The 27,977-nt window shown below is 40.0% G+C and overlaps 18 non-coding genes across 18 annotated transcripts; all 18 read left to right on the top strand.

Annotated features, from left to right (window-relative positions):
- Nucleotides 1–1,213: 1,213 nt before the first annotated feature.
- Nucleotides 1,214–1,409, top strand: LOC149769836 (U2 spliceosomal RNA). The gene has a single exon (XR_016419085.1). It is a non-coding gene; the product is annotated as a U2 spliceosomal RNA (small nuclear RNA).
- Nucleotides 1,410–2,727: 1,318 nt separating this feature from the next.
- LOC149769835 (U2 spliceosomal RNA) lies at nucleotides 2,728–2,921 on the top strand. Its single transcript, XR_016419078.1, has one exon. It is a non-coding gene; the product is annotated as a U2 spliceosomal RNA (small nuclear RNA).
- A 1,310-nt stretch (nucleotides 2,922–4,231) lies between these two features.
- LOC149769834 (U2 spliceosomal RNA) lies at nucleotides 4,232–4,418 on the top strand. The gene has a single exon (XR_016419087.1). It is a non-coding gene; the product is annotated as a U2 spliceosomal RNA (small nuclear RNA).
- Nucleotides 4,419–5,730: 1,312 nt separating this feature from the next.
- LOC149769833 (U2 spliceosomal RNA) lies at nucleotides 5,731–5,923 on the top strand. The gene has a single exon (XR_016419070.1). It is a non-coding gene; the product is annotated as a U2 spliceosomal RNA (small nuclear RNA).
- Nucleotides 5,924–7,243: 1,320 nt separating this feature from the next.
- Nucleotides 7,244–7,434, top strand: LOC149769832 (U2 spliceosomal RNA). Its single transcript, XR_016419083.1, has one exon. It is a non-coding gene; the product is annotated as a U2 spliceosomal RNA (small nuclear RNA).
- Nucleotides 7,435–8,745: 1,311 nt separating this feature from the next.
- Nucleotides 8,746–8,938, top strand: LOC149769831 (U2 spliceosomal RNA). Its single transcript, XR_016419081.1, has one exon. It is a non-coding gene; the product is annotated as a U2 spliceosomal RNA (small nuclear RNA).
- A 1,312-nt stretch (nucleotides 8,939–10,250) lies between these two features.
- On the top strand, nucleotides 10,251–10,443 carry LOC149769830 (U2 spliceosomal RNA). Its single transcript, XR_016419080.1, has one exon. It is a non-coding gene; the product is annotated as a U2 spliceosomal RNA (small nuclear RNA).
- Nucleotides 10,444–11,755: 1,312 nt separating this feature from the next.
- On the top strand, nucleotides 11,756–11,949 carry LOC149769829 (U2 spliceosomal RNA). The gene has a single exon (XR_016419077.1). It is a non-coding gene; the product is annotated as a U2 spliceosomal RNA (small nuclear RNA).
- Nucleotides 11,950–13,263: 1,314 nt separating this feature from the next.
- LOC149769828 (U2 spliceosomal RNA) lies at nucleotides 13,264–13,455 on the top strand. The gene has a single exon (XR_016419076.1). It is a non-coding gene; the product is annotated as a U2 spliceosomal RNA (small nuclear RNA).
- Nucleotides 13,456–14,765: 1,310 nt separating this feature from the next.
- LOC149769827 (U2 spliceosomal RNA) lies at nucleotides 14,766–14,959 on the top strand. Its single transcript, XR_016419071.1, has one exon. It is a non-coding gene; the product is annotated as a U2 spliceosomal RNA (small nuclear RNA).
- A 1,315-nt stretch (nucleotides 14,960–16,274) lies between these two features.
- On the top strand, nucleotides 16,275–16,467 carry LOC149769826 (U2 spliceosomal RNA). Its single transcript, XR_016419069.1, has one exon. It is a non-coding gene; the product is annotated as a U2 spliceosomal RNA (small nuclear RNA).
- Nucleotides 16,468–17,784: 1,317 nt separating this feature from the next.
- On the top strand, nucleotides 17,785–17,977 carry LOC149769825 (U2 spliceosomal RNA). Its single transcript, XR_016419068.1, has one exon. It is a non-coding gene; the product is annotated as a U2 spliceosomal RNA (small nuclear RNA).
- A 1,311-nt stretch (nucleotides 17,978–19,288) lies between these two features.
- Nucleotides 19,289–19,481, top strand: LOC149769824 (U2 spliceosomal RNA). The gene has a single exon (XR_016419067.1). It is a non-coding gene; the product is annotated as a U2 spliceosomal RNA (small nuclear RNA).
- Nucleotides 19,482–20,792: 1,311 nt separating this feature from the next.
- On the top strand, nucleotides 20,793–20,985 carry LOC149769823 (U2 spliceosomal RNA). Its single transcript, XR_016419066.1, has one exon. It is a non-coding gene; the product is annotated as a U2 spliceosomal RNA (small nuclear RNA).
- Nucleotides 20,986–22,301: 1,316 nt separating this feature from the next.
- Nucleotides 22,302–22,494, top strand: LOC149769822 (U2 spliceosomal RNA). The gene has a single exon (XR_016419065.1). It is a non-coding gene; the product is annotated as a U2 spliceosomal RNA (small nuclear RNA).
- A 1,317-nt stretch (nucleotides 22,495–23,811) lies between these two features.
- LOC149769821 (U2 spliceosomal RNA) lies at nucleotides 23,812–24,004 on the top strand. The gene has a single exon (XR_016419063.1). It is a non-coding gene; the product is annotated as a U2 spliceosomal RNA (small nuclear RNA).
- Nucleotides 24,005–25,315: 1,311 nt separating this feature from the next.
- LOC149769820 (U2 spliceosomal RNA) lies at nucleotides 25,316–25,508 on the top strand. Its single transcript, XR_016419062.1, has one exon. It is a non-coding gene; the product is annotated as a U2 spliceosomal RNA (small nuclear RNA).
- Nucleotides 25,509–26,823: 1,315 nt separating this feature from the next.
- Nucleotides 26,824–27,016, top strand: LOC149769819 (U2 spliceosomal RNA). Its single transcript, XR_016419061.1, has one exon. It is a non-coding gene; the product is annotated as a U2 spliceosomal RNA (small nuclear RNA).
- Nucleotides 27,017–27,977: the final 961 nt, after the last annotated feature.

The raw sequence follows: 27,977 nt of genomic DNA, 5'->3' as shown, positions 1-27,977 counted from the left end.
TATATCGTAATTTTAATAATAACAATAATAAGTATAATATTAGATTATTATTTTTTTTAGTTTTTTAGGTTTATCAGTTTATCCATATTATTATTATTGTGAAGGGACTCAGGACCAATTGACACCAGCTGAAGGCTAGATGATATCTTAATGTCTTGTAACCTAAACTCGTATGTGGAGGCCAATTTCTCAGGTCTGATCTTTCTCCATTTCAGATGCCACTAATTTAGAACGGAGGACTGACAATTCACTTGTGACTATGCTACACTCGACGATTTCTAGTTCAACAAATGAACACCGTAAGTACACGGACGACACTGTCCCTTCCTAACTCCGGCAATTTCTTCCAATGCATCGCTAGCTAGCTCATTCAGCTGTGTTCCTTGCAATATTCACTTAAAAGGGGCGATGTTTTCATGTCATTTCCAATGGAATACAAGCGCTTTGATTCAGGTGGATTTTCATCGACAGTGGCCTTGATAGGAGTCAGAGAGGATGCTTACGACTGGCTACCATGGCCCGCGCATGAGCAGAGGGGTGAAAATTGGACTTGTTTTTTTTTTTTTTTTTTTTTTTTTTTTTTTTTTGGCCATTGGATTTAAATGTTTGAGGGCATTAGTTAATCAGTCGTTGGTCAAGTTAGGTGAGGTCTGCTATACAACAACAATCAGGTCGTGTTTAATCCGGACAAAATGTGCGAACCTGCAAACGCCGATTTGTTGAGTAAGGGAAAATCGGGACTCCCAATTGCCTTGTATTGCGGCCTTTCTCTGATGTATTTTCTAATGTGCGTAGAAGGTCTACCTTACTTGATAGCACTGTCAAGTTACGTCCTTTCTTCTTCTCTCTAACAACACCCGCTTGGGTCCATCGATCGTGAACTGTGATGACTCATGACGCTAAACTACGTCTCAATGATTAAGCTGAACAGTTGGAAGAGGGCCAATTTCCGAAGCCGACGTTGCACTACAGTACTCACGTTTTACGTTAGAGTAACATCAAAATGTCCTAGAAATGACATCCTCCGTAGGAGTACCATACCATGATGAGGGGAGCACTATTGGAACGATGATAGCAGTGTCATTGTTGAGAATATGGCCAGGACGATAGGAACTGGTGGGCCTAAATATTATATCGGTTGGATGATCAGAAGATAATTTAGGACTTGTTCAAAAAATGTTATATATAAAACTTTGAAAATGATCGATACTTTATCGCTTCTCGGCCTTTTGGCTAAGATCAAAGTGTAGTATCTGGTCTTATCAGCTTAAATATCTGATACGTCCCCCATTTGGGGGACTTCGATATTAAACTGGATTTTTGGAACTGGGTGAGATGTCAGGGGCTTGCTCCGCTCTCGCCACGGGTTGGCCCGGTATTGCAGTACCTCCGGGATTGGCCCACTCCCCATGGGAGTAATGAAAACAACTAACAATAATAAATCCATCTACACCTAAGTTGCTATTTAAGATTCCAAACTTTCAGGCATTTACTTTTTGTAATTGTAGGGGTTTATTATTATCATTATTAATCGTAATTTTAATAATAACAATAATAATAATAATATTATTATTATTATTATTATTATTATCATTATTATTATTATTATTGGGAAGGGACTCAGGACCAATTGACACCAGCTGAAGGCTAGATGATATCTTAATGTCTTGTAACCTAAACTCGTATGTGGAGGCCAATTTCTCATGGTCTGATCTTTCTCCCATTTCAGATGCCACTAATTTAGAACGGAGGACTGACAATTCACTTTGTGACTATGCTACACTCGACGATTTCTAGTTCACAAATGAACACCGTAAGTACACGGACGACACTGTCCCTTCCTAACTCCGGCAATTTCTTCCAATGCATCGCTAGCTAGCTCATTCAGCTGTGTTCCTGTGCAATATTCACTTAAAAGGGGCGATGTTTTTCATGTCATTTCCAATGGAATACAAGCGCTTTGATTCAGGTGGATTTTCATCGACAGTGCCTTGATAGGAGTCAGAGAGGATGCTTACGACTGGCTACCATGGCCCGCGCATGAGCAGAGGGGTGAAAATTGGACTTGTTTTTTTTTTTTTTTTTTTTTTTTTTTTTTTTTGGCCATTGGATTTAATGTTTGAGGGCATTAGTTAATCAGTCGTTGGTCAAGTTAGGTGAGGTCTGCTATACAACAACAATCAGGTCGTGTTTAATCCGGACAAAATGTGCGAACCTGCAAACGCCGATTTGTTGAGTAAGGAAAATCGGGACTCCCAATTGCCTTGTATTGCGGCCTTTCTCTGATGTATTTTCTAATGTGCGTAGAAGGTCTACCTTACTTGATAGCACTGTCAAGTTACGTCTTTCTTCTTCTCTCTAACAACACCCGCTTGGGTCCATCGATCGTGAACTGTGATGACGTCATGACGCTAAACTACGTCTCAATGATTAAGCTGAACAGTTGGAAGAGGGCCAATTTCGAAGCCGACGTTGCACTACAGTACTCACGTTTTTACATTAGAGTAACATCCAAAATGTCCTAGAAATGACATCCTCCGTAGGAGTACCATACCATGATGAGGGGAGCACTATTGGAACGATGATAGCAGTGTCGTTGTTGAGAATATGGCCAGGACGATAGGAACTGGTGGGCCTAAATAATTATATCGGTTGGATGATCAGAAGATAATTTAGGACTTGTTCAAAAAATGTTATATATAAAACTTTGAAAATGATCGATACTTTATCGCTTCTCGGCCTTTTGGCTAAGATCAAAGTGTAGTATCCTGTTCTTATCAGCTTAATATCTGATACGTCCCCCATTGGGGGACTTCGATATTAAACTGATTTTTGGAACTGGGTGAGATGTCAGGGGCTTGCTCCGCTCTCGCCACGGGTTGGCCCGGTATTGCAGTACCTCCGGGATTGGCCCACTCCCCATGGGGAGTAATGAAAACAACTAACAATAATAAATCCATCTACACCTAAGTTGCTATTTAAGATTCCAAACTTTCAGCATTTACTTTTGTAATTTGTAGGGTTTATTATTATCATTATTAATCGTAATTTTAATAATAACAATAATAATAATAATATTATTATTATTATTATTATTATTATCATTATTATTATTATTATTGTGAAGGGGACTCAGGGACCAATTGACACCAGCTGAAGGCTAGATGATATCTTAATGTCTTGTAACCTAAACTCGTATGTGGAGGCCAATTTCTCATGGTCTGATCTTTCTCCATTTCAGATGCCACTAATTTAGAACGGAGGACTGACAATTCACTTGTGACTATGCTACACTCGACGATTTCTAGTTCAACAAATGAACACCGTAAGTACACGGACGACACTGTCCCTTCCTAACTCCGGCAATTTTCTTCCAATGCATCGCTAGCTAGCTCATTCAGCTGTGTTCCTTGCAATATTCACTTAAAAGGGGCGATGTTTTCATGTCATTTCCAATGGAATACAAGCGCTTTGATTCAGGTGGATTTTTCATCGACAGTGGCCTTGATAGGAGTCAGAGAGGATGCTTACGACTGGCTACCATGGCCCGCGCATGGAGCAGAGGGGTGAAAATTGGACTTGTTTTTTTTTTTTTTTTTTTTTTTTGGCCATTGGATTTAAATGTTTGAGGGCATTAGTTAATCAGTCGTTGGTCAAGTTAGGTGAGGTCTGCTATACAACAACAATCAGGTCGTGTTTAATCCGGACAAAATGTGCGAACCTGCAAACGCCGATTTGTTGAGTAAGGAAATCGGGACTCCCAATTGCCTTGTATTGCGGCCTTTCTCTGATGTATTTTCTAATGTGCGTAGAAGGTCTACCTTACTTGATAGCACTGTCAAGTTACGTCTTCTTCTTCTCTCTAACAACACCCGCTTGGGTCCATCGATCGTGAACTGTGATGACGTCATGACGCTAAACTACGTCTCAATGATTAAGCTGAACAGTTGGAAGAGGGCCAATTTCCGAAGCCGACGTTGCACTACAGTACTCACGTTTTACATTAGAGTAACATCAAAATGTCCTAGAAATGACATCCTCCGTAGGAGTACCATACCATGATGAGGGGAGCACTATTGGAACGATGATAGCAGTGTCGTTGTTGAGAATATGGCCAGGACGATAGGAACTGGTGGGCCCTAAATAATTATATCGGTTGGATGATCAGAAGATAATTTAGGACTTGTTCAAAAAATGTTATATATAAAACTTTGAAAATGATCGATACTTTATCGCTTCTCGGCCTTTGGCTAAGATCAAAGTGTAGTATCTGTTCTTATCAGCTTAATATCTGATACGTCCCCCATTGGGACTTCGATATTAAACTGATTTTGGAACTGGGTGAGATGTCAGGGGCTTGCTCCGCTCTCGCCACGGGTTGCCCGGTATTGCAGTACCTCCGGATTGGCCCACTCCCATGGGGAGTAATGAAAACAACTAACAATAATAAATCCATCTACACCTAAGTTGCTATTTAAGATTCCAAACTTTCAGGCATTTACTTTTTGTATTTGTAGGGGTTTATTATTATCATTATTAATCGTAATTTTAATAATAACAATAATAATAATAATATTATTATTATTATTATTATTATCATTATTATTATTATTATTGTGAAGGGACTCAGGACCAATTGACACCAGCTGAAGGCTAGATGATATCTTAAATGTCTTGTAACCTAAACTCGTATGTGGAGGCCAATTTCTCATGGTCTGATCTTTCTCCATTTCAGATGCCACTAATTTAGAACGGAGGACTGACAATTCACTTGTGACTATGCTACACTCGACGATTTCTAGTTCAACAAATGAACACCGTAAGTACACGGACGACACTGTCCCTTCCTAACTCCGGCAATTTCTTCCAATGCATCGCTAGCTAGCTCATTCAGCTGTGTTCCTTGCAATATTCACTTAAAAGGGGCGATGTTTTCATGTCATTTCCAATGGAATACAAGCGCTTTGATTCAGGTGGATTTTTCATCGACAGTGGCCTTGATAGGAGTCAGAGAGGATGCTTACGACTGCTACCATGGCCCGCGCATGAGCAGAGGGGTGAAAATTGACTTGTTTTTTTTTTTTTTTTTTTTTTTTTTTTTTTTTGGCCATTGATTTAAATGTTTGAGGGCATTAGTTAATCAGTCGTTTGGTCAAGTTAGGTGAGGTCTGCTATACAACAACAATCAGGTCGTGTTTAATCCGACAAAATGTGCGGAACCTGCAACGCCGATTTGTGAGTAAGGAAAATCGGGACTCCCAATTGCCTTGTATTGCGGCCTTTCTCTGATGTATTTTCTAAATGTGCGTAGAAGGTCTACCTTACTTGATAGCACTGTCAAGTTACGTCTTTCTTCTTCTCTCTAACAACACCCGCTTGGGTCCATCGATCGTGAACTGTGATGACGTCATGACGCTAAACTACGTCTCAATGATTAAGCTGAACAGTTGGAAGAGGGCCAATTTCCGAAGCCGACGTTGCACTACAGTACTCACGTTTTACGTTAGAGTAACATCAAAATGTCCTAGAAATGACATCCTCCGTAGGAGTACCATACCATGATGAGGGGAGCACTATTGGAACGATGATAGCAGTGTCATTGTTGAGAATATGGCCAGGACGATAGGAACTGGTGGGCCTAAATAATTATATCGTTTGGATGATCAGAAGATAATTTAGGACTTGTTCAAAAAATGTTATATATAAAACTTTGAAAATGATCGATACTTTATCGCTTCTCGGCCTTTTGGCTAAGATCAAAGTGTAGTATCTGTTCTTATCAGCTTAATATCTGATACGTCCCCCATTGGGGGACTTCGATATTAAACTGATTTTTGGAACTGGGTGAGATGTCAGGGGCTTGCTCCGCTCTCGCCACGGGTTGGCCCGGTATTGCAGTACCTCCGGGATTGGCCCACTCCCCATGGGGAGTAATGAAAACAACTAACAATAATAAATCCATCTACACTAAGTTGCTATTTAAGATTCCAAACTTTCAGGCATTTACTTTTTGTAATTTGTAGGGGTTTATTATTATCATTATTAATCGTAATTTTAATAATAACAATAATAATAATAATATTTATTATTATTATTATTATTATTATCATTATTATTATTATTATTGTGAAGGGACTCAGGACCAATTGACACCAGCTGAAGGCTAGATGATATCTTAATGTCTTGTAACCTAAACTCGTATGTGGAGGCCAATTTCTCATGGTCTGATCTTTCTCCATTTCAGATGCCACTAATTTAGAACGGAGGACTGACAATTCACTTGTGACTATGCTAACACTCGACGATTTCTAGTTCAACAAATGAACACCGTAAGTACACGGACGACACTGTCCCTTCCTAACTCCGGCAATTTCTTCCAATGCATCGCTAGCTAGCTCATTCAGCTGTGTTCCTTGCAATATTCACTTAAAAGGGGCGATGTTTTCAGCCATTTCCAATGGAATACAAGCGCTTTGATTCAGGTGGATTTTTCATCGACAGTGGCCTTGATAGGAGTCAGAGAGGATTGCTTACGACTGGCTACCATGGCCCGCGCATGAGCAGAGGGGTGAAAATTGGACTTGTTTTTTTTTTTTTTTTTTTTTTTTTTTTTTTTTGGCCATTGGATTTAAATGTTTGAGGGCATTAGTTAATCAGTCGTTGGTCAAGTTAGGTGAGGTCTGCTATACAACAACAATCAGGTCGTGTTTAACCGGACAAAATGTGCGAACCTGCAAACGCCGATTTGTTGGGTAAGGGAAAATCGGGACTCCCAATTGCCTTGTATTGCGGCCTTTCTCTGATGTATTTTCTAATGTGGTAGAAGGTCTAACCTTACTTGATAGCACTGTCAAGTTACGTCTTTTCTTCTTCTCTCTAACAACACCCGCTTGGGTCCATCGATCGTGAACTGTGATGACGTCATGACGCTAAACTACGTCTCAATGATTAAGCTGAACAGTTGGAAGAGGGCCAATTTCCGAAGCCGACGTTGCACTACAGTACTCACGTTTTACATTAGAGTAACATCAAAATGTCCTAGAAATGACATCCTCCGTAGGAGTACCATACCATGATGAGGGGAGCACTATTGGAACGATGATAGCAGTGTCGTTGTTGAGAATATGGCCAGGACGATAGGAACTGGTGGGCCTAAATAATTATATCGGTTTGGATGATCAGAAGATAATTTAGGACTTGTTCAAAAATGTTATATATAAAACTTTGAAAATGATCGATACTTTTCGCTTCTCGGCCTTTTGGCTAAGATCAAAGTGTAGTATCTGTTCTTATCAGCTTAATATCTGATACGTCCCCATTGGGGGACTTCGATATTAAACTGATTTTTGGAACTGGGTGAGATGTCAGGGCTTGCTCCGCTCTCGCCACGGGTTGGCCCGGTATTGCAGTACCTCCGGGATTGGCCCCACTCCCCATGGGGAGTAATGAAAACACTAACAATAATAAATCCATCTACACCTAAGTTGCTATTTAAGATTCCAAACTTTCAGGCATTTACTTTTTGTAATTTGTAGGGGTTTATTATTATCATTATTAATCGTAATTTTAATAATAACAATAATAATAATAATATTATTATTATTATTATTATTATTATCATTATTATTATTATTATTGTGAAGGGACTCAGGACCAATTGACACCAGCTGAAGGCTAGATGATATCTTAATGTCTTGTAACCTAAACTCGTATGTGGAGGCCAATTTTTCATGGTCTGATCTTTCTCCATTTCAGATGCCACTAATTTAGAACGGAGGACTGACAATTCACTTGTGACTATGCTACACTCGACGATTTTCTAGTTCAACAAATGAACACCGTAAGTACACGGACGACACTGTCCCTTCCTAACTCCGGCAATTTCTTCCAATGCATCGCTAGCTAGCTCATTCAGCTGTGTTCCTTGCAATATTCACTTAAAAGGGGCGATGTTTTCATGTCATTTCCAATTGGAATACAAGCGCTTTGATTCAGGTGGATTTTTCATCGACAGTGGCCTTGATAGGAGTCAGAGAGGATGCTTACGACTGGCTACCATGGCCCGCGCATGAGCAGAGGGGTGAAAATTGGACTTGTTTTTTTTTTTTTTTTTTTTTTTTTGGCCATTGGATTTAAATGTTTGAGGGCATTAGTTAATCAGTCGTTGGTCAAGTTAGGTGAGGTCTGCTATACAACAACAATCAGGTCGTGTTTAATCCGGACAAAATGTGCGAACCTGCAAACGCCGATTTGTTGAGTAAGGAAAATCGGGACTCCCAATTGCCTTGTATTGCGGCCTTTCTCTGATGTATTTTCTAATGTGCGTAGAAGGTCTACCTTACTTGATAGCACTGTCAAGTTACGTCTTTCTTCTTCTCTCTAACAACACCCGCTTGGGTCCATCGATCGTGAACTGTGATGACGTCATGACGCTAAACTACGTCTCAATGATTAAGCTGAACAGTTGGAAGAGGGCCAATTTCCGAAGCCGACGTTGCACTACAGTACTCACGTTTTACATTAGAGTAACATCAAAATGTCCTAGAAATGACATCCTCCGTAGGAGTACCATACATGATGAGGGGAGCACTATTGGAACGATGATAGCAGTGTCGTTGTTGAGAATATGGCCAGGACGATAGGAACTGGTGGGCTAAATAATTATATCGGTTGGATGATCAGAAGATAATTTAGGACTTGTTCAAAAAATGTTATATATAAAACTTTGAAAATGATCGATACTTTATCGCTTCTCGGCCTTTTGGCTAAGATCAAAGTGTAGTATCTGTTCTTATCAGCTTAATTATCTGATACGTCCCCCATTGGGGACTTCGATATTAAACTGATTTTTGGAACTGGGTGAGATGTCAGGGGCTTGCTCCGCTCTCGCCACGGGTTGGCCCGGTATTGCAGTACCTCCGGGATTGGCCCACTCCCCATGGGGAGTAATGAAAACAACTAACAATAATAAATCCATCTACACCTAAGTTGCTATTTAAGATTCCAAACTTTCAGGCATTTACTTTTTTGTAATTTGTAGGGGTTTATTATTATCATTATTGAATCGTAATTTTAATAATAACAATAATAATAATAATATTATTATTATTATTATTATTATCATTATTATTATTATTATTGTGAAGGGACTCAGGACCAATTGACACCAGCTGAAGGCTAGATGATATCTTAATGTCTTGTTAACCTAAACTCGTATGTGGAGGCCAATTTCTCATGGTCTGATCTTTCTCCATTTCAGATGCCACTAATTTAGAACGGAGGACTGACAATTCACTTGTGACTATGCTACACTCGACGATTTCTAGTTCAACAAATGAACACCGTAAGTACACGGACGACACTGTCCCTTCCTAACTCCGGCAATTTCTTCCAATGCATCGCTAGCTAGCTCATTCAGCTGTGTTCCTTGCAATATTCACTTAAAAGGGGCGATGTTTTTCATGTCATTCCAATGGAATACAAGCGCTTTGATTCAGGTGGATTTTTCATCGACAGTGGCCTTGATAGGAGTCAGAGAGGATGCTTACGACTGGCTACCATGGCCCGCGCATGAGCAGAGGGGTGAAAATTGGACTTTGTTTTTTTTTTTTTTTTTTTTTTTTTTGGCCATTGGATTTAAATGTTTGAGGGCATTAGTTAATCAGTCGTTGGTCAAGTTAGGTGAGGTCTGCTATACAACAACAATCAGGTCGTGTTTAATCCGGACAAAATGTGCGAACCTGCAAACGCCGATTTGTTGAGTAAGGAAAATCGGGACTCCCAATTGCCTTGTATTGCGGCCTTTCTCTGATGTATTTCTAATGTGCGTAGAAGGTCTACCTTACTTGATAGCACTGTCAAGTTACGTCTTTCTTCTTCTCTCTAAACACACCCGCTTGGGTCCATCGATCGTGAACTGTGATGACGTCATGACGCTAAACTACGTCTCAATGATTAAGCTGAACAGTTGGAAGAGGGCCAATTTCCGAAGCCGACGTTGCACTACAGTACTCACGTTTTACATTAGAGTAACATCAAAATGTCCTAGAAATGACATCCTCCGTAGGAGTACCATACCATGATGAGGGGAGCACTATTGGAACGATGATAGCAGTGTCGTTGTTGAGAATATGGCCAGGACGATAGGAACTGGTGGGCCTAAATAATTATATCGGTTGGATGATCAGAAGATAATTTAGGACTTGTTCAAAAAATGTTATATATAAAACTTTGAAAATGATCGATACTTTATCGCTTCTCGGCCTTTTGGCTAAGATCAAAGTGTAGTATCTGTTCTTATCAGCTTAATATCTGATACGTCCCCCATTGGGGGACTTCGATATTAAAACTGATTTTTGGAACTGGGTGAGATGTCAGGGGCTTGCTCCGCTCTCGCCACGGGTTGGCCGGTATTGCAGTACCTCCGGGATTGGCCCACTCCCCATGGGGAGTAATGAAAACAACTAACAATAATAAATCCATCTACACCTAAGTTGCTATTAAGATTCCAAACTTTCAGGCATTTACTTTTTGTAATTTGTAGGGGTTTATTATTATCATTATTAATCGTAATTTTAATAATAACAATAATAATAATAATATTATTATTATTATTATTATTATCATTATTATTATTATTATTGTGAAGGACTCAGGACCAATTGACACCAGCTGAAGGCTAGATGATATCTTAATGTCTTGTAACCTAAACTCGTATGTGGAGGCCAATTTCTCATGGTCTGATCTTTCTCCATTTCAGATGCCACTAATTTAGAACGGAGGACTGACAATTCACTTGTGACTATGCTACACTCGACGATTTCTAGTTCAACAAATGAACACCGTAAGTACACGGACGACACTGTCCCTTCCTAACTCCGGCAATTTCTTCCAATGCATCGCTAGCTAGCTCATTCAGCTGTGTTCCTTGCAATATTCACTTAAAAGGGGCGATGTTTTCATGTCATTTCCAATGGAATACAAGCGCTTTGATTCAGGTGGATTTTTCATCGACAGTGGCCTTGATAGGAGTCAGAGAGGATGCTTACGACTGGCTACCATGGCCCGCGCATGAGCAGAGGGGTGAAAATTGGACTTGTTTTTTTTTTTTTTTTTTTTTTTTTTTTTTTTGGCCATTGGATTTAAATGTTTGAGGGCATTAGTTAATCAGTCGTTGGTCAAGTTAGGTGAGGTCTGCTATACAACAACAATCAGGTCGTGTTTAATCCGGACAAAATGTGCCGAACCTGCAAACGCCGATTTGTTGAGTAAGGAAAATCGGGACTCCCAATTGCCTTGTATTGCGGCCTTTCTCTGATGTATTTTCTAATGTGCGTAGAAGGTCTACCTTACTTGATAGCACTGTCAAGTTACGTCTTTCTCTTCTCTCTAACAACACCCGCTTGGGTCCATCGATCGTGAACTGTGATGACGTCATGACGCTAAACTACGTCTCAATGATTAAGCTGAACAGTTGGAAGAGGGCCAATTTCCGAAGCCGACGTTGCACTACAGTACTCACGTTTTACGTTAGAGTAACATCAAAATGTCCTAGAAATGACATCCTCCGTAGGAGTACCATACCATGATGAGGGGAGCACTATTGGAACGATGATAGCAGTGTCATTGTTGAGAATATGGCCAGGACGATAGGAACTGGTGGGCCTAAATAATTATATCGGTTGGATGATCAGAAGATAATTTAGGACTTGTTCAAAAATGTTATATATAAAACTTTGAAAATGATCGATACTTTATCGCTTCTCGGCCTTTTGGCTAAGATCAAAGTGTAGTATCTGTTCTTATCAGCTTAATATCTGATACGTCCCCCATTGGGGGACTTCGATATTAAACTGATTTTTGGAACTGGGTGAGATGTCAGGGGCTTGCTCCGCTCTCGCCACGGGTTGGCCCGGTATTGCCAGTACCTCCGGGATTGGCCCACTCCCCATGGGGAGTAATGAAAACAACTAACAATAATAAATCCATCTACACCTAAGTTGCTATTTAAGATTCCAAACTTTCAGGCATTTACTTTTTGTAATTTGTAGGGGTTTATTATTATCATTATTAATCGTAATTTTAATAATAACAATAATAATAATAATATTATTATTATTATTATTATTATTATCATTATTATTATTATTATTGTTGAAGGGACTCAGGACCAATTGACACCAGCTGAAGGCTAGATGATATCTTAATGTCTTGTAACCTAAACTCGTATGTGGAGGCCAATTTCTCATGGTCTGATCTTTCTCCATTTCAGATGCCACTAATTTAGAACGGAGGACTGACAATTCACTTGTGACTATGCTACACTCGACGATTTCTAGTTCAACAAATGAACACCGTAAGTACACGGACGACACTGTCCTTCCTAACTCCGGCAATTTCTTCCAATGCATCGCTAGCTAGCTCATTCAGCTGTGTTCCTTGCAATATTCACTTAAAAGGGGCGATGTTTTCATGTCATTTCCAATGGAATACAAGCGCTTTGATTCAGGTGGATTTTTCATCGACAGTGGCCTTGATAGGAGTCAGAGAGGATGCTTACGACTGGCTACCATGGCCCGCGCATGAGCAGAGGGGTGAAAATTGGACTTGTTTTTTTTTTTTTTTTTTTTTTTTTTTTGGCCATTGGATTTAAATGTTTGAGGGCATTAGTTAATCAGTCGTTGGTCAAGTTAGGTGAGGTCTGCTATACAACAACAATCAGGTCGTGTTTAATCCGGACAAAATGTGCGAACCTGCAAACGCCGATTTGTTGAGTAAGGAAAATCGGGACTCCCAATTGCCTTGTATTGCGGCCTTTCTCTGATGTATTTTCTAATGTGCGTAGAAGGTCTACCTTACTTGATAGCACTGTCAAGTTACGTCTTTCTTCTTCTCTCTAACAACACCCGCTTGGGTCCATCGATCGTGAACTGTGATGACGTCATGACGCTAAACTACGTCTCAATGATTAAGCTGAACAGTTGGAAGAGGGCCAATTTCCGAAGCCGACGTTGCACTACAGTACTCACGTTTTACATTAGAGTAACATCAAAATGTCCTAGAAATGACATCCTCCGTAGGAGTACCATACCATGATGAGGGGAGCACTATTGGAACGATGATAGCAGTGTCGTTGTTGAGAATATGGCCAGGACGATAGGAACTGGTGGGCCTAAATAATTATATCGGTTGGATGATCAGAAGATAATTTAGGACTTGTTCAAAAAATGTTATATATAAAACTTTGAAAATGATCGATACTTTATCGCTTCTCGGCCTTTTGGCTAAGATCAAAGTGTAGTATCTGTTCTTATCAGCTTAATATCTGATACGTCCCCCATTGGGGGACTTCGATATTAAACTGATTTTGGAACTGGGTGAGATGTCAGGGGCTTGCTCCGCTCTCGCCACGGGTTGGCCCGGTATTGCAGTACCTCCGGGATTGGCCCACTCCCCATGGGGAGTAATGAAAACAACTAACAATAATAAATCCATCTACACCTAGTTGCTATTTAAGATTCCAAACTTTCAGGCATTTACTTTTTGTAATTTGTAGGGGTTTATTATTATCATTATTAATCGTAATTTTAATAATAACAATAATAATAATAATATTATTATTATTATTATTATTATTATCATTATTATTATTATTATTGTGAAGGACTCAGGACCAATTGACACCAGCTGAAGGCTAGATGATATCTTAATGTCTTGTAACCTAAACTCGTATGTGGAGGCCAATTTCTCATGGTCTGATCTTTCTCCATTTCAGATGCCACTAATTTAGAACGGAGGACTGACAATTCACTTGTGACTATGCTACACTCGACGATTTCTAGTTCAACAAATGAACACCGTAAGTACACGGACGACACTGTCCCTTCCTAACTCCGGCAATTTCTTCCAATGCATCGCTAGCTAGCTCATTCAGCTGTGTTCCTTGCAATATTCACTTAAAAGGGGCGATGTTTTCATGTCATTTCCAATGGAATACAAGCGCTTTGATTCAGGTGGATTTTTCATCGACAGTGGCCTTGATAGGAGTCAGAGAGGATGCTTACGACTGGCTACCATGGCCCGCGCATGAGCAGAGGGGTGAAAATTGGACTTGTTTTTTTTTTTTTTTTTTTTTTTTTTGGCCATTGGATTTAAATGTTTGAGGGCATTAGTTAATCAGTCGTTGGTCAAGTTAGGTGAGGTCTGCTATACAACAACAATCAGGTCGTGTTTAATCCGGACAAAATGTGCGAACCTGCAAACGCCGATTTGTTGAGTAAGGAAAATCGGGACTCCCAATTGCCTTGTATTGCGGCCTTTCTCTGATGTATTTTCTAATGTGCGTAGAAGGTCTACCTTACTTGATAGCACTGTCAAGTTACGTCTTTCTTCTTCTCTCTAACAACACCCGCTTGGGTCCATCGATCGTGAACTGTGATGACGTCATGACGCTAAACTACGTCTCAATGATTAAGCTGAACAGTTGGAAGAGGGCCAATTTCCGAAGCCGACGTTGCACTACAGTACTCACGTTTTACATTAGAGTAACATCAAAATGTCCTAGAAATGACATCCTCCGTAGGAGTACCATACCATGATGAGGGGAGCACTATTGGAACGATGATAGCAGTGTCGTTGTTGAGAATATGGCCAGGACGATAGGAACTGGTGGGCCTAAATAATTATATCGGTTGGATGATCAGAAGATAATTTAGGACTTGTTCAAAAAATGTTATATATAAAACTTTGAAAATGATCGATACTTTATCGCTTCTCGGCCTTTTGGCTAAGATCAAAGTGTAGTATCTGTTCTTATCAGCTTAATATCTGATACGTCCCCCATTGGGGGACTTCGATATTAAACTGATTTTTGGAACTGGGTGAGATGTCAGGGGCTTGCTCCGCTCTCGCCACGGGTTGGCCCGGTATTGCAGTACCTCCGGGGATTGGCCCACTCCCCATGGGGAGTAATGAAAACAACTAACAATAATAAATCCATCTACACCTAAGTTGCTATTTAAGATTCCAAACTTTCAGGCATTTACTTTTTGTAATTTGTAGGGGTTTATTATTATCATTATTAATCGTAATTTTAATAATTACAATAATAATAATAATATTATTATTATTATTATTATTATCATTATTATTATTATTATTGTGAAGGGACTCAGGACCAATTGACACCAGCTGAAGGCTAGATGATATCTTAATGTCTTGTAACCTAAACTCGTATGTGGAGGCCAATTTCTCATGGTCTGATCTTTCTCCATTTCAGATGCCACTAATTTAGAACGGAGGACTGACAATTCACTTGTGACTATGCTACACTCGACGATTTCTAGTTCAACAAATGAACACCGTAAGTACACGGACGACACTGTCCCTTCCTAACTCCGGCAATTTCTTCCAATGCATCGCTAGCTAGCTCATTCAGCTGTGTTCCTTGCAATATTCACTTAAAAGGGGCGATGTTTTCATGTCATTTCCAATGGAATACAAGCGCTTTGATTCAGGTGGATTTTTCATCGACAGTGGCCTTGATAGGAGTCAGAGAGGATGCTTACGACTGGCTACCATGGCCCGCGCATGAGCAGAGGGGTGAAAATTGGACTTGTTTTTTTTTTTTTTTTTTTTTTTTTTTTTTTTGGCCATTGGATTTAAATGTTTGAGGGCATTAGTTAATCAGTCGTTGGTCAAGTTAGGTGAGGTCTGCTATACAACAACAATCAGGTCGTGTTTAATCCGGACAAAATGTGCGAACCTGCAAACGCCGATTTGTTGAGTAAGGAAAATCGGGACTCCCAATTGCCTTGTATTGCGGCCTTTCTCTGATGTATTTTCTAATGTGCGTAGAAGGTCTACCTTACTTGATAGCACTGTCAAGTTACGTCTTTCTTCTTCTCTCTAACAACACCCGCTTGGGTCCATCGATCGTGAACTGTGATGACGTCATGACGCTAAACTACGTCTCAATGATTAAGCTGAACAGTTGGAAGAGGGCCAATTTCCGAAGCCGACGTTGCACTACAGTACTCACGTTTTACGTTAGAGTAACATCAAAATGTCCTAGAAATGACATCCTCCGTAGGAGTACCATACCATGATGAGGGGAGCACTATTGGAACGATGATAGCAGTGTCATTGTTGAGAATATGGCCAGGACGATAGGAACTGGTGGGCCTAAATAATTATATCGGTTGGATGATCAGAAGATAATTTAGGACTTGTTCAAAAAATGTTATATATAAAACTTTGAAAATGATCGATACTTTATCGCTTCTCGGCCTTTTGGCTAAGATCAAAGTGTAGTATCTGTTCTTATCAGCTTAATATCTGATACGTCCCCCATTGGGGGACTTCGATATTAAACTGATTTTTGGAACTGGGTGAGATGTCAGGGGCTTGCTCCGCTCTCGCCACGGGTTGGCCCGGTATTGCAGTACCTCCGGGATTGGCCCACTCCCCATGGGGAGTAATGAAAACAACTAACAATAATAAATCCATCTACACCTAAGTTGCTATTTAAGATTCCAAACTTTCAGGCATTTACTTTTTGTAATTTGTAGGGGTTTATTATTATCATTATTAATCGTAATTTTAATAATAACAATAATAATAATAATATTATTATTATTATTATTATTATTATCATTATTATTATTATTATTGTGAAGGGACTCAGGACCAATTGACACCAGCTGAAGGCTAGATGATATCTTAATGTCTTGTAACCTAAACTCGTATGTGGAGGCCAATTTCTCATGGTCTGATCTTTCTCCATTTCAGATGCCACTAATTTAGAACGGAGGACTGACAATTCACTTGTGACTATGCTACACTCGACGATTTCTAGTTCAACAAATGAACACCGTAAGTACACGGACGACACTGTCCCTTCCTAACTCCGGCAATTTCTTCCAATGCATCGCTAGCTAGCTCATTCAGCTGTGTTCCTTGCAATATTCACTTAAAAGGGGCGATGTTTTCATGTCATTTCCAATGGAATACAAGCGCTTTGATTCAGGTGGATTTTTCATCGACAGTGGCCTTGATAGGAGTCAGAGAGGATGCTTACGACTGGCTACCATGGCCCGCGCATGAGCAGAGGGGTGAAAATTGGACTTGTTTTTTTTTTTTTTTTTTTTTTTTTTTTTTTGGCCATTGGATTTAAATGTTTGAGGGCATTAGTTAATCAGTCGTTGGTCAAGTTAGGTGAGGTCTGCTATACAACAACAATCAGGTCGTGTTTAATCCGGACAAAATGTGCGAACCTGCAAACGCCGATTTGTTGAGTAAGGAAAATCGGGACTCCCAATTGCCTTGTATTGCGGCCTTTCTCTGATGTATTTTCTAATGTGCGTAGAAGGTCTACCTTACTTGATAGCACTGTCAAGTTACGTCTTTCTTCTTCTCTCTAACAACACCCGCTTGGGTCCATCGATCGTGAACTGTGATGACGTCATGACGCTAAACTACGTCTCAATGATTAAGCTGAACAGTTGGAAGAGGGCCAATTTCCGAAGCCGACGTTGCACTACAGTACTCACGTTTTACGTTAGAGTAACATCAAAATGTCCTAGAAATGACATCCTCCGTAGGAGTACCATACCATGATGAGGGGAGCACTATTGGAACGATGATAGCAGTGTCATTGTTGAGAATATGGCCAGGACGATAGGAACTGGTGGGCCTAAATAATTATATCGGTTGGATGATCAGAAGATAATTTAGGACTTGTTCAAAAAATGTTATATATAAAACTTTGAAAATGATCGATACTTTATCGCTTCTCGGCCTTTTGGCTAAGATCAAAGTGTAGTATCTGTTCTTATCAGCTTAATATCTGATACGTCCCCCATTGGGGGACTTCGATATTAAACTGATTTTTGGAACTGGGTGAGATGTCAGGGGCTTGCTCCGCTCTCGCCACGGGTTGGCCCGGTATTGCAGTACCTCCGGGATTGGCCCACTCCCCATGGGGAGTAATGAAAACAACTAACAATAATAAATCCATCTACACCTAAGTTGCTATTTAAGATTCCAAACTTTCAGGCATTTACTTTTTGTAATTTGTAGGGGTTTATTATTATCATTATTAATCGTAATTTTAATAATAACAATAATAATAATAATATTATTATTATTATTATTATTATTATCATTATTATTATTATTATTGTGAAGGGACTCAGGACCAATTGACACCAGCTGAAGGCTAGATGATATCTTAATGTCTTGTAACCTAAACTCGTATGTGGAGGCCAATTTCTCATGGTCTGATCTTTCTCCATTTCAGATGCCACTAATTTAGAACGGAGGACTGACAATTCACTTGTGACTATGCTACACTCGACGATTTCTAGTTCAACAAATGAACACCGTAAGTACACGGACGACACTGTCCCTTCCTAACTCCGGCAATTTCTTCCAATGCATCGCTAGCTAGCTCATTCAGCTGTGTTCCTTGCAATATTCACTTAAAAGGGGCGATGTTTTCATGTCATTTCCAATGGAATACAAGCGCTTTGATTCAGGTGGATTTTTCATCGACAGTGGCCTTGATAGGAGTCAGAGAGGATGCTTACGACTGGCTACCATGGCCCGCGCATGAGCAGAGGGGTGAAAATTGGACTTGTTTTTTTTTTTTTTTTTTTTTTTTTGGCCATTGGATTTAAATGTTTGAGGGCATTAGTTAATCAGTCGTTGGTCAAGTTAGGTGAGGTCTGCTATACAACAACAATCAGGTCGTGTTTAATCCGGACAAAATGTGCGAACCTGCAAACGCCGATTTGTTGAGTAAGGAAAATCGGGACTCCCAATTGCCTTGTATTGCGGCCTTTCTCTGATGTATTTTCTAATGTGCGTAGAAGGTCTACCTTACTTGATAGCACTGTCAAGTTACGTCTTTCTTCTTCTCTCTAACAACACCCGCTTGGGTCCATCGATCGTGAACTGTGATGACGTCATGACGCTAAACTACGTCTCAATGATTAAGCTGAACAGTTGGAAGAGGGCCAATTTCCGAAGCCGACGTTGCACTACAGTACTCACGTTTTACATTAGAGTAACATCAAAATGTCCTAGAAATGACATCCTCCGTAGGAGTACCATACCATGATGAGGGGAGCACTATTGGAACGATGATAGCAGTGTCGTTGTTGAGAATATGGCCAGGACGATAGGAACTGGTGGGCCTAAATAATTATATCGGTTGGATGATCAGAAGATAATTTAGGACTTGTTCAAAAAATGTTATATATAAAACTTTGAAAATGATCGATACTTTATCGCTTCTCGGCCTTTTGGCTAAGATCAAAGTGTAGTATCTGTTCTTATCAGCTTAATATCTGATACGTCCCCCATTGGGGGACTTCGATATTAAACTGATTTTTGGAACTGGGTGAGATGTCAGGGGCTTGCTCCGCTCTCGCCACGGGTTGGCCCGGTATTGCAGTACCTCCGGGATTGGCCCACTCCCCATGGGGAGTAATGAAAACAACTAACAATAATAAATCCATCTACACCTAAGTTGCTATTTAAGATTCCAAACTTTCAGGCATTTACTTTTTGTAATTTGTAGGGGTTTATTATTATCATTATTAATCGTAATTTTAATAATAACAATAATAATAATAATATTATTATTATTATTATTATTATTATCATTATTATTATTATTATTGTGAAGGGACTCAGGACCAATTGACACCAGCTGAAGGCTAGATGATATCTTAATGTCTTGTAACCTAAACTCGTATGTGGAGGCCAATTTCTCATGGTCTGATCTTTCTCCATTTCAGATGCCACTAATTTAGAACGGAGGACTGACAATTCACTTGTGACTATGCTACACTCGACGATTTCTAGTTCAACAAATGAACACCGTAAGTACACGGACGACACTGTCCCTTCCTAACTCCGGCAATTTCTTCCAATGCATCGCTAGCTAGCTCATTCAGCTGTGTTCCTTGCAATATTCACTTAAAAGGGGCGATGTTTTCATGTCATTTCCAATGGAATACAAGCGCTTTGATTCAGGTGGATTTTTCATCGACAGTGGCCTTGATAGGAGTCAGAGAGGATGCTTACGACTGGCTACCATGGCCCGCGCATGAGCAGAGGGGTGAAAATTGGACTTGTTTTTTTTTTTTTTTTTTTTTTTTTGGCCATTGGATTTAAATGTTTGAGGGCATTAGTTAATCAGTCGTTGGTCAAGTTAGGTGAGGTCTGCTATACAACAACAATCAGGTCGTGTTTAATCCGGACAAAATGTGCGAACCTGCAAACGCCGATTTGTTGAGTAAGGAAAATCGGGACTCCCAATTGCCTTGTATTGCGGCCTTTCTCTGATGTATTTTCTAATGTGCGTAGAAGGTCTACCTTACTTGATAGCACTGTCAAGTTACGTCTTTCTTCTTCTCTCTAACAACACCCGCTTGGGTCCATCGATCGTGAACTGTGATGACGTCATGACGCTAAACTACGTCTCAATGATTAAGCTGAACAGTTGGAAGAGGGCCAATTTCCGAAGCCGACGTTGCACTACAGTACTCACGTTTTACATTAGAGTAACATCAAAATGTCCTAGAAATGACATCCTCCGTAGGAGTACCATACCATGATGAGGGGAGCACTATTGGAACGATGATAGCAGTGTCGTTGTTGAGAATATGGCCAGGACGATAGGAACTGGTGGGCCTAAATAATTATATCGGTTGGATGATCAGAAGATAATTTAGGACTTGTTCAAAAAATGTTATATATAAAACTTTGAAAATGATCGATACTTTATCGCTTCTCGGCCTTTTGGCTAAGATCAAAGTGTAGTATCTGTTCTTATCAGCTTAATATCTGATACGTCCCCCATTGGGGGACTTCGATATTAAACTGATTTTTGGAACTGGGTGAGATGTCAGGGGCTTGCTCCGCTCTCGCCACGGGTTGGCCCGGTATTGCAGTACCTCCGGGATTGGCCCACTCCCCATGGGGAGTAATGAAAACAACTAACAATAATAAATCCATCTACACCTAAGTTGCTATTTAAGATTCCAAACTTTCAGGCATTTACTTTTTGTAATTTGTAGGGGTTTATTATTATCATTATTAATCGTAATTTTAATAATAACAATAATAATAATAATATTATTATTATTATTATTATTATCATTATTATTATTATTATTGTGAAGGGACTCAGGACCAATTGACACCAGCTGAAGGCTAGATGATATCTTAATGTCTTGTAACCTAAACTCGTATGTGGAGGCCAATTTCTCATGGTCTGATCTTTCTCCATTTCAGATGCCACTAATTTAGAACGGAGGACTGACAATTCACTTGTGACTATGCTACACTCGACGATTTCTAGTTCAACAAATGAACACCGTAAGTACACGGACGACACTGTCCCTTCCTAACTCCGGCAATTTCTTCCAATGCATCGCTAGCTAGCTCATTCAGCTGTGTTCCTTGCAATATTCACTTAAAAGGGGCGATGTTTTCATGTCATTTCCAATGGAATACAAGCGCTTTGATTCAGGTGGATTTTTCATCGACAGTGGCCTTGATAGGAGTCAGAGAGGATGCTTACGACTGGCTACCATGGCCCGCGCATGAGCAGAGGGGTGAAAATTGGACTTGTTTTTTTTTTTTTTTTTTTTTTTTTTTTTTTTTGGCCATTGGATTTAAATGTTTGAGGGCATTAGTTAATCAGTCGTTGGTCAAGTTAGGTGAGGTCTGCTATACAACAACAATCAGGTCGTGTTTAATCCGGACAAAATGTGCGAACCTGCAAACGCCGATTTGTTGAGTAAGGAAAATCGGGACTCCCAATTGCCTTGTATTGCGGCCTTTCTCTGATGTATTTTCTAATGTGCGTAGAAGGTCTACCTTACTTGATAGCACTGTCAAGTTACGTCTTTCTTCTTCTCTCTAACAACACCCGCTTGGGTCCATCGATCGTGAACTGTGATGACGTCATGACGCTAAACTACGTCTCAATGATTAAGCTGAACAGTTGGAAGAGGGCCAATTTCCGAAGCCGACGTTGCACTACAGTACTCACGTTTTACGTTAGAGTAACATCAAAATGTCCTAGAAATGACATCCTCCGTAGGAGTACCATACCATGATGAGGGGAGCACTATTGGAACGATGATAGCAGTGTCATTGTTGAGAATATGGCCAGGACGATAGGAACTGGTGGGCCTAAATAATTATATCGGTTGGATGATCAGAAGATAATTTAGGACTTGTTCAAAAAATGTTATATATAAAACTTTGAAAATGATCGATACTTTATCGCTTCTCGGCCTTTTGGCTAAGATCAAAGTGTAGTATCTGTTCTTATCAGCTTAATATCTGATACGTCCCCCATTGGGGGACTTCGATATTAAACTGATTTTTGGAACTGGGTGAGATGTCAGGGGCTTGCTCCGCTCTCGCCACGGGTTGGCCCGGTATTGCAGTACCTCCGGGATTGGCCCACTCCCCATGGGGAGTAATGAAAACAACTAACAATAATAAATCCATCTACACCTAAGTTGCTATTTAAGATTCCAAACTTTCAGGCATTTACTTTTTGTAATTTGTAGGGGTTTATTATTATCATTATTAATCGTAATTTTAATAATAACAATAATAATAATAATATTATTATTATTATTATTATTATTATCATTATTATTATTATTATTGTGAAGGGACTCAGGACCAATTGACACCAGCTGAAGGCTAGATGATATCTTAATGTCTTGTAACCTAAACTCGTATGTGGAGGCCAATTTCTCATGGTCTGATCTTTCTCCATTTCAGATGCCACTAATTTAGAACGGAGGACTGACAATTCACTTGTGACTATGCTACACTCGACGATTTCTAGTTCAACAAATGAACACCGTAAGTACACGGACGACACTGTCCCTTCCTAACTCCGGCAATTTCTTCCAATGCATCGCTAGCTAGCTCATTCAGCTGTGTTCCTTGCAATATTCACTTAAAAGGGGCGATGTTTTCATGTCATTTCCAATGGAATACAAGCGCTTTGATTCAGGTGGATTTTTCATCGACAGTGGCCTTGATAGGAGTCAGAGAGGATGCTTACGACTGGCTACCATGGCCCGCGCATGAGCAGAGGGGTGAAAATTGGACTTGTTTTTTTTTTTTTTTTTTTTTTTTTTTTTTTGGCCATTGGATTTAAATGTTTGAGGGCATTAGTTAATCAGTCGTTGGTCAAGTTAGGTGAGGTCTGCTATACAACAACAATCAGGTCGTGTTTAATCCGGACAAAATGTGCGAACCTGCAAACGCCGATTTGTTGAGTAAGGAAAATCGGGACTCCCAATTGCCTTGTATTGCGGCCTTTCTCTGATGTATTTTCTAATGTGCGTAGAAGGTCTACCTTACTTGATAGCACTGTCAAGTTACGTCTTTCTTCTTCTCTCTAACAACACCCGCTTGGGTCCATCGATCGTGAACTGTGATGACGTCATGACGCTAAACTACGTCTCAATGATTAAGCTGAACAGTTGGAAGAGGGCCAATTTCCGAAGCCGACGTTGCACTACAGTACTCACGTTTTACATTAGAGTAACATCAAAATGTCCTAGAAATGACATCCTCCGTAGGAGTACCATACCATGATGAGGGGAGCACTATTGGAACGATGATAGCAGTGTCGTTGTTGAGAATATGGCCAGGACGATAGGAACTGGTGGGCCTAAATAATTATATCGGTTGGATGATCAGAAGATAATTTAGGACTTGTTCAAAAAATGTTATATATAAAACTTTGAAAATGATCGATACTTTATCGCTTCTCGGCCTTTTGGCTAAGATCAAAGTGTAGTATCTGTTCTTATCAGCTTAATATCTGATACGTCCCCCATTGGGGGACTTCGATATTAAACTGATTTTTGGAACTGGGTGAGATGTCAGGGGCTTGCTCCGCTCTCGCCACGGGTTGGCCCGGTATTGCAGTACCTCCGGGATTGGCCCACTCCCCATGGGGAGTAATGAAAACAACTAACAATAATAAATCCATCTACACCTAAGTTGCTATTTAAGATTCCAAACTTTCAGGCATTTACTTTTTGTAATTTGTAGGGGTTTATTATTATCATTATTAATCGTAATTTTAATAATAACAATAATAATAATAATATTATTATTATTATTATTATTATTATCATTATTATTATTATTATTGTGAAGGGACTCAGGACCAATTGACACCAGCTGAAGGCTAGATGATATCTTAATGTCTTGTAACCTAAACTCGTATGTGGAGGCCAATTTCTCATGGTCTGATCTTTCTCCATTTCAGATGCCACTAATTTAGAACGGAGGACTGACAATTCACTTGTGACTATGCTACACTCGACGATTTCTAGTTCAACAAATGAACACCGTAAGTACACGGACGACACTGTCCCTTCCTAACTCCGGCAACTTCTTCCAATGCATCGCTAGCTAGCTCATTCAGCTGTGTTCCTTGCAATATTCACTTAAAAGGGGCGATGTTTTCATGTCATTTCCAATGGAATACAAGCGCTTTGATTCAGGTGGATTTTTCATCGACAGTGGCCTTGATAGGAGTCAGAGAGGATGCTTACGACTGGCTACCATGGCCCGCGCATGAGCAGAGGGGTGAAAATTGGACTTGTTTTTTTTTTTTTTTTTTTTTTTTTGGCCATTGGATTTAAATGTTTGAGGGCATTAGTTAATCAGTCGTTGGTCAAGTTAGGTGAGGTCTGCTATACAACAACAATCAGGTCGTGTTTAATCCGGACAAAATGTGCGAACCTGCAAACGCCGATTTGTTGAGTAAGGAAAATCGGGACTCCCAATTGCCTTGTATTGCGGCCTTTCTCTGATGTATTTTCTAATGTGCGTAGAAGGTCTACCTTACTTGATAGCACTGTCAAGTTACGTCTTTCTTCTTCTCTCTAACAACACCCGCTTGGGTCCATCGATCGTGAACTGTGATGACGTCATGACGCTAAACTACGTCTCAATGATTAAGCTGAACAGTTGGAAGAGGGCCAATTTCCGAAGCCGACGTTGCACTACAGTACTCACGTTTTACATTAGAGTAACATCAAAATGTCCTAGAAATGACATCCTCCGTAGGAGTACCATACCATGATGAGGGGAGCACTATTGGAACGATGATAGCAGTGTCGTTGTTGAGAATATGGCCAGGACGATAGGAACTGGTGGGCCTAAATAATTATATCGGTTGGATGATCAGAAGATAATTTAGGACTTGTTCAAAAAATGTTATATATAAAACTTTGAAAATGATCGATACTTTATCGCTTCTCGGCCTTTTGGCTAAGATCAAAGTGTAGTATCTGTTCTTATCAGCTTAATATCTGATACGTCCCCCATTGGGGGACTTCGATATTAAACTGATTTTTGGAACTGGGTGAGATGTCAGGGGCTTGCTCCGCTCTCGCCACGGGTTGGCCCGGTATTGCAGTACCTCCGGGATTGGCCCACTCCCCATGGGGAGTAATGAAAACAACTAACAATAATAAATCCATCTACACCTAAGTTGCTATTTAAGATTCCAAACTTTCAGGCATTTACTTTTTGTAATTTGTAGGGGTTTATTATTATCATTATTAATCGTAATTTTAATAATTACAATAATAATAATAATATTATTATTATTATTATTATTATCATTATTATTATTATTATTGTGAAGGGACTCAGGACCAATTGACACCAGCTGAAGGCTAGATGATATCTTAATGTCTTGTAACCTAAACTCGTATGTGGAGGCCAATTTCTCATGGTCTGATCTTTCTCCATTTCAGATGCCACTAATTTAGAACGGAGGACTGACAATTCACTTGTGACTATGCTACACTCGACGATTTCTAGTTCAACAAATGAACACCGTAAGTACACGGACGACACTGTCCCTTCCTAACTCCGGCAATTTCTTCCAATGCATCGCTAGCTAGCTCATTCAGCTGTGTTCCTTGCAATATTCACTTAAAAGGGGCGATGTTTTCATGTCATTTCCAATGGAATACAAGCGCTTTGATTCAGGTGGATTTTTCATCGACAGTGGCCTTGATAGGAGTCAGAGAGGATGCTTACGACTGGCTACCATGGCCCGCGCATGAGCAGAGGGGTGAAAATTGGACTTGTTTTTTTTTTTTTTTTTTTTTTTTTTTTTTTTGGCCATTGGATTTAAATGTTTGAGGGCATTAGTTAATCAGTCGTTGGTCAAGTTAGGTGAGGTCTGCTATACAACAACAATCAGGTCGTGTTTAATCCGGACAAAATGTGCGAACCTGCAAACGCCGATTTGTTGAGTAAGGAAAATCGGGACTCCCAATTGCCTTGTATTGCGGCCTTTCTCTGATGTATTTTCTAATGTGCGTAGAAGGTCTACCTTACTTGATAGCACTGTCAAGTTACGTCTTTCTTCTTCTCTCTAACAACACCCGCTTGGGTCCATCGATCGTGAACTGTGATGACGTCATGACGCTAAACTACGTCTCAATGATTAAGCTGAACAGTTGGAAGAGGGCCAATTTCCGAAGCCGACGTTGCACTACAGTACTCACGTTTTACGTTAGAGTAACATCAAAATGTCCTAGAAATGACATCCTCCGTAGGAGTACCATACCATGATGAGGGGAGCACTATTGGAACGATGATAGCAGTGTCATTGTTGAGAATATGGCCAGGACGATAGGAACTGGTGGGCCTAAATAATTATATCGGTTGGATGATCAGAAGATAATTTAGGACTTGTTCAAAAAATGTTATATATAAAACTTTGAAAATGATCGATACTTTATCGCTTCTCGGCCTTTTGGCTAAGATCAAAGTGTAGTATCTGTTCTTATCAGCTTAATATCTGATACGTCCCCCATTGGGGGACTTCGATATTAAACTGATTTTTGGAACTGGGTGAGATGTCAGGGGCTTGCTCCGCTCTCGCCACGGGTTGGCCCGGTATTGCAGTACCTCCGGGATTGGCCCACTCCCCATGGGGAGTAATGAAAACAACTAACAATAATAAATCCATCTACACCTAAGTTGCTATTTAAGATTCCAAACTTTCAGGCATTTACTTTTTGTAATTTGTAGGGGTTTATTATTATCATTATTAATCGTAATTTTAATAATAACAATAATAATAATAATATTATTATTATTATTATTATTATTATCATTATTATTATTATTATTGTGAAGGGACTCAGGACCAATTGACACCAGCTGAAGGCTAGATGATATCTTAATGTCTTGTAACCTAAACTCGTATGTGGAGGCCAATTTCTCATGGTCTGATCTTTCTCCATTTCAGATGCCACTAATTTAGAACGGAGGACTGACAATTCACTTGTGACTATGCTACACTCGACGATTTCTAGTTCAACAAATGAACACCGTAAGTACACGGACGACACTGTCCCTTCCTAACTCCGGCAATTTCTTCCAATGCATCGCTAGCTAGCTCATTCAGCTGTGTTCCTTGCAATATTCACTTAAAAGGGGCGATGTTTTCATGTCATTTCCAATGGAATACAAGCGCTTTGATTCAGGTGGATTTTTCATCGACAGTGGCCTTGATAGGAGTCAGAGAGGATGCTTACGACTGGCTACCATGGCCCGCGCATGAGCAGAGGGGTGAAAATTGGACTTGTTTTTTTTTTTTTTTTTTTTTTTTTTTTTTTGGCCATTGGATTTAAATGTTTGAGGGCATTAGTTAATCAGTCGTTGGTCAAGTTAGGTGAGGTCTGCTATACAACAACAATCAGGTCGTGTTTAATCCGGACAAAATGTGCGAACCTGCAAACGCCGATTTGTTGAGTAAGGAAAATCGGGACTCCCAATTGCCTTGTATTGCGGCCTTTCTCTGATGTATTTTCTAATGTGCGTAGAAGGTCTACCTTACTTGATAGCACTGTCAAGTTACGTCTTTCTTCTTCTCTCTAACAACACCC

This window comes from Sinohyriopsis cumingii, unplaced genomic scaffold (assembly GCF_028554795.1).
Source record: "Sinohyriopsis cumingii isolate HCF-2022 unplaced genomic scaffold, ASM2855479v2 utg003256l, whole genome shotgun sequence".
Classification (NCBI taxonomy): domain Eukaryota; kingdom Metazoa; phylum Mollusca; class Bivalvia; order Unionida; family Unionidae; genus Sinohyriopsis; species Sinohyriopsis cumingii.
The sequence above is the reverse complement of the archived record's forward strand: the minus strand, read 5'-3'. Positions and strand labels throughout refer to the sequence as shown.